The 7,825-nt window shown below is 36.0% G+C and overlaps 1 non-coding gene across 1 annotated transcript; it reads right to left on the bottom strand.

Moving 5' to 3' along the window:
• Window positions 1–6,586: 6,586 nt before the first annotated feature.
• Window positions 6,587–6,659, bottom strand: TRNAF-GAA (transfer RNA phenylalanine (anticodon GAA)). The gene has a single exon. It is a non-coding gene; the product is annotated as a tRNA-Phe (tRNA).
• Between the last annotated feature and the right edge of the window lie 1,166 nt (window positions 6,660–7,825).

Below are 7,825 nucleotides of genomic sequence, written 5' to 3'. Positions count from 1 at the left end.
ACTCTGGTGTTTTACATGCATTCATAAATCGTGAGTGCCCACATTTATGAGTGGTTCTCACCATTCTGTCTGCCATTCTTATTCTGGCTTCTTGGTCACTTGAAATTTCTATAGTAACCCATGAAATCACCATTCCTGGATACTGATACCTTTCCACTGTTCTTTATACTTCATTTAGATGGGTAGCCAAGGTTTTATTTAACAATCGTGACACTGAAGTGGGAGAAAAACTTCCTCTTTCATCTCTTACCCATAATTTGTTCAATTACAGGACCACACAGCAAAGGCACTTCATGTTGCTTCTGATCTACTTTAAGAACTTGGTTATAGCTTTCTTTTCATTTACTCCTTGAGTCAGTTACAGGTCATCTTGCCTAGGGACCTGTCACTATTTCCCAGGACATTACCAGAAGTCATCCCCATCACATGGACCTCACTGGCACGCACATTATTTCACTCACAAACATTCTTCACCTGCTACCCCCACCAGACTTCTAAACCACGTTTCAGTATCTCACTCTCCTTTTCAAAGTACATCAGTGCTTTCATTATTAAGTCAATATTCTGGAAGAGTATAAGAGATTACCCTTATTCTTTTTTTTTTTTTTTTCATTTATTTTTATTAGTTGGAGGCTAATTACTTTACAATATTGTAGTGGTTTTTGTCATACATTGACATGAATCAGCCATGGATTTACATGTATTCCCCACCCCGATCCCCCCTCCCACCTCCCTCTCTACCCGATCCCTTTAGGTCTAATCCTTATTCTTTTTCACTACACATGTCCTTAGTCTGTGGAGGCATCTGTTGATCGCGGCTCATCCAGTTATCGTCACACATGAGACTACTCAACATTTTTAGTCACTAGGGAATTGCAAATCAATACACAATGAATTCCCACTTCACACTCACTATAATGGCTATAAGAAAAAACAAACAAAACGACAAGGGCTGACAAGGATGTTGAAAAATTGGAACACTCTCAGACTGCTTCCCTGGTGGATCAGTCAGTAGAGTCTGCTGCAATGCAAGAGACCCGGGTGTGATCCCTGGGCAGGAACTATCTCCTGGAGAAGGAAACCGCAAGCCACTCCAGTATTCTTGCCTGGGAAATCCCATGGACCGAGGAGCCTGGTGGGCTCAATCCAAGGTGTCCCAAGAGTTGGACACAACTGAGCAACTAAACCTACACTGCTGGTGGGAATGTAAAATAGCATGGTCACTTTGGCAGACATTTTGATGCTTCCACAAAAACTTAAGCATAGAATTACTGTTTAACCCGGGAATTTCACCCCCAAATCTCTACTCAGGAAGAATGAAAACACAAATGAATATTCACACAAAAATGCATACACAAAAGTTCATGCTAACTCAAAAGTGGTAACAATACAATTAATTGTTCATCAACTGATGAATGAATAAACCAAATGTGTTATAGTCATACAAAGCAATATTATTCAACCATAAAAATGTGTGAAGTACTGATACAGGCTGAAACATGGATGAACCTTGAAAATACGCTAAATGAAGGAAGCCAGACAAAAAAGGCTTGAAAGATTCCATTGATATGGAATGTCCAGAATGAGCAAATCCATGAATATAGGAAATAGCTTCATAGTTTCCAAGGGGGTGGAAAGACAATGGAGAATGACTTCCAATGGGTATGGGTTTCTTTTTCAGGGTGATGGAAGTGTTCTGATATTGGATAGTGGTGATGGTTGCACAACCCAAGAATATACTAGAAACTACTTAATTACACATTTTAAATGGATGAATTTTATGGTATGTGAATTATATCATATTAAAAAGAAAATCTATTATTTTCTTGGACACATTGGATTAGTGTTTCCCCAGGCTGGGAGTAGGGATAGGAGTTGTCTGCAAATGGACGGGAGATTTTTGGGTGGGTTGATGGAAATGTTCAAAAATTTAGATTGTGGTAATAACTGTCAACTCCATAAAGTTATTAAAACTCCTGAAATTGTACATTTTAAATGGGTGAATTTTATGGTATGCAAATTATACCTCAATAAAAATGTTTTTAAAAAAAGTTATGAATATCTGGTCTCCTCTTAAACTGATTAAATAAGAACCTTTGGGGGTAAGTTCTGGCCACCATTAGTTTCTAAAACTTCCCCAGGTAATTATAATGTGCAACTAGAATTGAGAACCATTGTCTTAAATTGTGGCTTCTGGGTTAAAGATGGCAATTTTTATGGCTTGTAAAATGCCTGCTGCATCACTAGTATTACGCCTTCTTCTCACCCCACTTGCTACTTACATAAAGTTCATTCATGCATTCCACCAGGATTTATTAAGCATCTACTGTGTGCTAAGTTCTTATATGATCACTGAAGATGCAGTGCATATTCTAGTGGAATAGACAGATAGATAATAATAAATTGCCATATAATGTGATAAAGGATATCTGAAGTATATGCTAGTTTCTTAAGTTCAGGGAAGGCATGATTAACTAGTCCACATATGATGCTAAAAACTTACAGTCAAATGATAAAGCAGATATGCAAACGAATAATTCAAGTACAGTATCAAAAGAATTGCTAACTTTTTTTTTTTTTTTTTTTTTTTGCTGCAACACATGGCTTGTGGGATCTTATTCAGTTCCCCAGCCAGGGATGAAACCTATGCTTCCTGCAGTGAGAATTCAGAGTACTAACCACTGATTCCTCAGGGAATTCTTAGAAATTGCTAGAGTGTAATAATTCACAAAAGGCAATGTGAGCACCATGTCTACCTGGAGTCTAAAGAAAACTTTACAAATATCACGTTTAAGTGGATCTTGAAAAAAGAATCAGAGTTTTCCAGGGAAAGAGGAAGAATGATTAGCATTCAGTGAGGGTTTACTATGAATAAGATTGTTCTGAACTTTTTATAGTTGTTCTTAGAGAACTCCAGAAACCTTCCTAATATTATACAATTAAGCCATTATAAAGCCAAACTCTGAACCCATATAGTCTGACTATAGATTCCCTAAATCATAACCAATACACTGTTGGAGGCTGGGGTTTTGGTAACTAACGAACTTGCTACTGTGGAAAGGCGACTATAGCAGCAAACATCAAAATATTCAATATTTGATCACATTTCAAATTGAAAGCTGATTGACCTGCTAATTTATTAATTTATTAGTGAGTTTAAAAGTTAGTTTTGCTTAATTTGGGTAATTCCTGCATTCTTTTATTCCTGTGGCTCCAAAAATAATCAACCAAACTGGTTAAAAACTTAAGATGTAGATTTGAGTTACCGAAAAAGAATTTCTACATCAGCTCTTAACAGAATAACTAACTTGGGGAGCATGAGAATAGGATGCTTCCTATAATTGTGGCTAAAGAAGGAATAGCCATCAATGTGTTTAGCAAGAAAGAGCAATAACAAATTAAAGCAAATATTGGTATTGGTCTCTGGAATAATAAGACCTGGGTACCTCTTTCATTTATTATTCTTTTACCTTCTCCTTTTGGTTATTATATTGTTACCTAATCTAAATTACAGAGAAGGCAATGGCAACCCACTCCAGTACTCTTGCCTGGAAAATCCCATGGATGGAGGAGCCTGGTGGGCTACAGTCCATGGGGTCGCAAAGAGTCAGACATGACTGGGCGACTTCACTTTTACTTTTCATTTTCATGCATTGGAGAAGGAAATGACAACCCACTCCAATGTTCTTGCTTGGAGAAACCCAGGGATGGTGGAGCCTGGTGGGCTGCGGTCTATGGGGTTGCACAGAGTCAGACACGACTGAAGTGACTTAGCAGCAGCAGCAGCAATCTAAATTAGTTTAAGACCATAGTTCTTCAAATTTGGTATTATGAGAGAATGATATGAACTTAGGTGCAAATGCTATTTTTTAAACGTAAGAATATGATTGACTTAGCAACATAATTTTACAAGAATGTTAAAAGATTTTTTCATGTGCAGTCCATATAAAAATTATGAGTACTCTCAGACTTAAGAAAAAGATCCTGTGGCTTGTTTTCTCCTTGGAAGCCCAAGTCTATGTTTTTAGGATATGCTTACTGAGGCCCACTGGAAGGACTGCTGTTTCTCCCCTGATTGGACCAACTCTACAAAGCAGGCCAAATTCTCTTCCAAACTGAAGATTCCTGTAAGGAATTCCACCCTCCTTTTTTGCTGTCTGATATGTTTTATCTTCTAGGAGTAATGAAAGACTAGGATTCCATACTTACTTTTGAGCTAGGTGAAATTAGAATTTGCTCTTATTTCACTAATACAGTGTAAGTTTGTGTTTTCTGTGTAAAAGCCCTCTCATTTGGAAGAAACACAATCAGCTATTCCACTTTGGAAACTATAAATTGGTTTCTAATCAGACTGAGATAATCCATTTTTGCAGGACTCTAATCACTTATTTTCATATAATACTGAGAAAAATAACTATGACAAAGTTGAAGACCTTCAATAAATATTTGTTGATGGGCTTGATCAATTAATATAAATTTAATTGGGAAACTACTTTGAACCAAGACTTGAAAGAGGTGCATGGAAGAATCAAGATAAAACAGTGACTGGATCAATCTTATAAAGAAATTTAAGAATTAGCTTGAGCATAAAGGGTTGATGCAGCCTCAAATAATTAACAACTATGCAAAGCAAAATAAAAGTAGGTGTTAAATTAAATTTCACAAGCTAAATTTTCTAAGTATTATTAAGAACTTTGACTGGTTTTGAGTAAATGGAATATTAAATAATTCATATTGTCAGTGAATAAAAAATACATTTACATAGTCACAGAAACAGTAGACCATGCTATACTTTACAACTATGATTGAGGTTCATTCCATAATTTTCTTTTGATAGATAATAAATAAATTCTTCTCTATTTAGGGACATGAATCTGAAGATATAAAAGACTATATATATAAAATCATTTTAAAAGAAATGCAGTTTTATGACTTGTAGCTTTATAGCCAATATATTAAGCTACAGACTATAAAGGACTTCATATAAGATTTAGCTTAGTGAATATATCTTTAAATAAAGCATTTAAAATTAGCATAGCAAATGCTTGAAACCTATTTAGGACTTTTATGCCTCACTTTGCTCTCTGAAGATAACATAAACATTTATAAGTTTATTTACATTATTAATTTTCACAGCAAAAGATAGCCTCCATAAACATCAAGAAAGTAAACAAAGGACAATTGCAAAAATTTCTAAATTAGGATAAACTGAATTAATGATGCATGCAATAAGCATATTGGAGTGGAAGAAGATGGCAGAGGAGTGTAATGGGGAGACTGCCAGCCTCAGCACAAATGCATCAAAAACTAATCAAGATATGGGCCAACTCCTACAAAGCAAACTCTAGGTGAGCAGAGCACCTCAGGCCTGCAGGGAGGCAAGCTAAGCAACCTGCAATGAGAACACAGGCACAAGTCACCCCTAACAAGAGTCAACACAAACCACTCTACCAACGTTTCCTTACCAAAAAATATAGCACATATGAAAGAACAAGGTAGAAACTCACAAGACCAAATAAACAAGGAGGAAATACGCAATCTACCTGAAAGAAGATTCAGAATAATGAAAGTAAAGACGTTCTAAAGACTTGAAAATAGAAGGGAGCAAATGGAAGGAACAATTAACACAGCTAATACAATCACCAGCTAATAAAGAATAAGTAAACAGAGATGAATAACACAATTACTGAAATTAAAAATACTCTAGAAGGAATCAATGGCAGAATAATTGAGGAGGAAAAATGGATAAATGAGGTGGAAGATAAAATGGTGGAAATAACTGCTGAAGAGCAGAATAAAGGATAAAGAATGAAAAGAATTGAAGATGGTCTCAGAGACCTTTGGGACAATATTAAATGCACCGTCATTTGAGTTATAAGAGTCCCAAAGGAAGAAGAAAAAAAGAAATGCACTGAGAAAATTTCTGAAGAAATTATAATTGAAAACTTCCCCAACATGGGAAAAGAAATAATAAGTCAAGTCCAAGAAATGCAGAGAGACCCATATGGGAGAAACCCAAGGAGAAACACACTGAAACACATATTAATCAAACTAACAGAGAAAAAATAACAGAGCTAACAGAGATTCTTTAACTAATAAAGAATATTAAAAGCAGCAAAGGAAAAGCCACAAGTAATACACAAGGGAAAACCCATACAGTTAACAATGGATCTTTCAGCAGAAACTCTGCGAGCTAGAAGGGAGTGGCAGGATATATTTAAAGTGCAGAAAGAAAAGAAAAAAAATCTACAAACAAGATGACTATACCCAGCAAAGATCTCAATCAAAATTGATGAAGAAATCAAAGCTTTACAGACAAGCAAAAATTAAGAGAATTTACCACCACCAAACCAGGCTTACAGCAAATACCAAAAGGACTTACAGATCCAGTAAACACAAGAGAAAGGAAAGGCCTACAAAAACAAACCCAAAACAATTAAGACAAAGTCAATGAATGATTGAAAAGTCGCTCAGTTGTGTCCGACTCTTTGCGACCCCATGGACTGTAGCCCACCAGGCTCCTCCATCCATGGAATTTTCTAGGCAAGAGTACTGGAGTGGGTTGCCATTTCCTTCTCTAGGGGATCTTCCTGACCCGGGGATTGAACCCGTGTCTCCTGCATTTCAGGCAGATGCTTTACCATCTGAGCCACCAGGGAATCCCAAAACAGTTAAGAAAATGCCAATAGGAACATATATATCAATAATTACCTTAAATGTAAACAGATTAAATGCACCAACCAAAAGATACAGACTGACTGAATGAATTCAAGAACAAGACCCATATATGTGCTGCCTACAAGAGACCTACTTCAGACCTAGAGACACATACAGACTGAAACTAAAAAGATGGAAAAAGATAGTCCATGCAAATGGAAACCAAAAGAAAGCTGGAGTGGCAATCCTTATTTCAGACAAAATAGATTTTAAAATAAAGAATATTATAAGAGCCAAAGAAGGATACTATATAATGGTCAAAGGATCAATCCAGGAAGAAGACATAACAATTGTAAATATCTATGCACCCAACATAGGAGCACCTCAATTCATAAGGCAAACACTAACAGACATAAGAGGGGAAATTGACAGTAATACAGTAATAGTAGGGGACTTTAACACCCCACTTACACCAATTGGCAGATCATCAAAATGGAGAATCAATAAGGAAACACAAACCTTAAATGAAACATTAGACCAAATGAACCTAACAGATTTCTTCAAGGCTGTCCATCCAAATGCAGAAGAATATACTTAGTTCTCAAGTGCACATGGAACATTTCCCAGGATAGACCACATCCTGGGCCACAAATCAAAACTCAGTAAATTTAAGAAAACTGAAATTGTATCAAGTATCTTCTCAGACCACAACGCTATGAGACTAGACATCAAATACAGGGGGGAAAATGTAAAAAAACACACAGACTCATGGTAATTAAACAATATATTACTAAATAATGAAGGGATTACTGAAGAAATACGGGAAATCAAACGATTCCTAGAAACAAATAACATTGAAAACACAACCATGTGGGATTCAGCAAAAGCAGTTCGAAGAAGAAAATTTATAGCAATACAATCCTAACTCAAGAAAAGTATTGAATAGACAACCTAACTCTACCTCTAAAGTAGCTAGATAAATAAGAACAAAAACCCCCAAAGTCAGCAGAAGGAAAGAAATCATAAAGATCAAAGCATAAATAAATGAAAAAGAAATGAAGGAAGCAAGAGGAAAAATTAATGACGCTAAAAGCTGGTTCTTTAAGAAGATAAACAAAATTGACAAACCACTAGTCAGACTCATCAAGGAAACAAAGGGGGAAAAAAT

The sequence above is a fragment of the Muntiacus reevesi genome, chromosome X, assembly GCF_963930625.1.
Source record: "Muntiacus reevesi chromosome X, mMunRee1.1, whole genome shotgun sequence".
NCBI lineage: Eukaryota > Metazoa > Chordata > Mammalia > Artiodactyla > Cervidae > Muntiacus > Muntiacus reevesi.
Note: the sequence above shows the minus strand (reverse complement) of the source record. Positions and strands in the feature narration are given on the sequence as shown.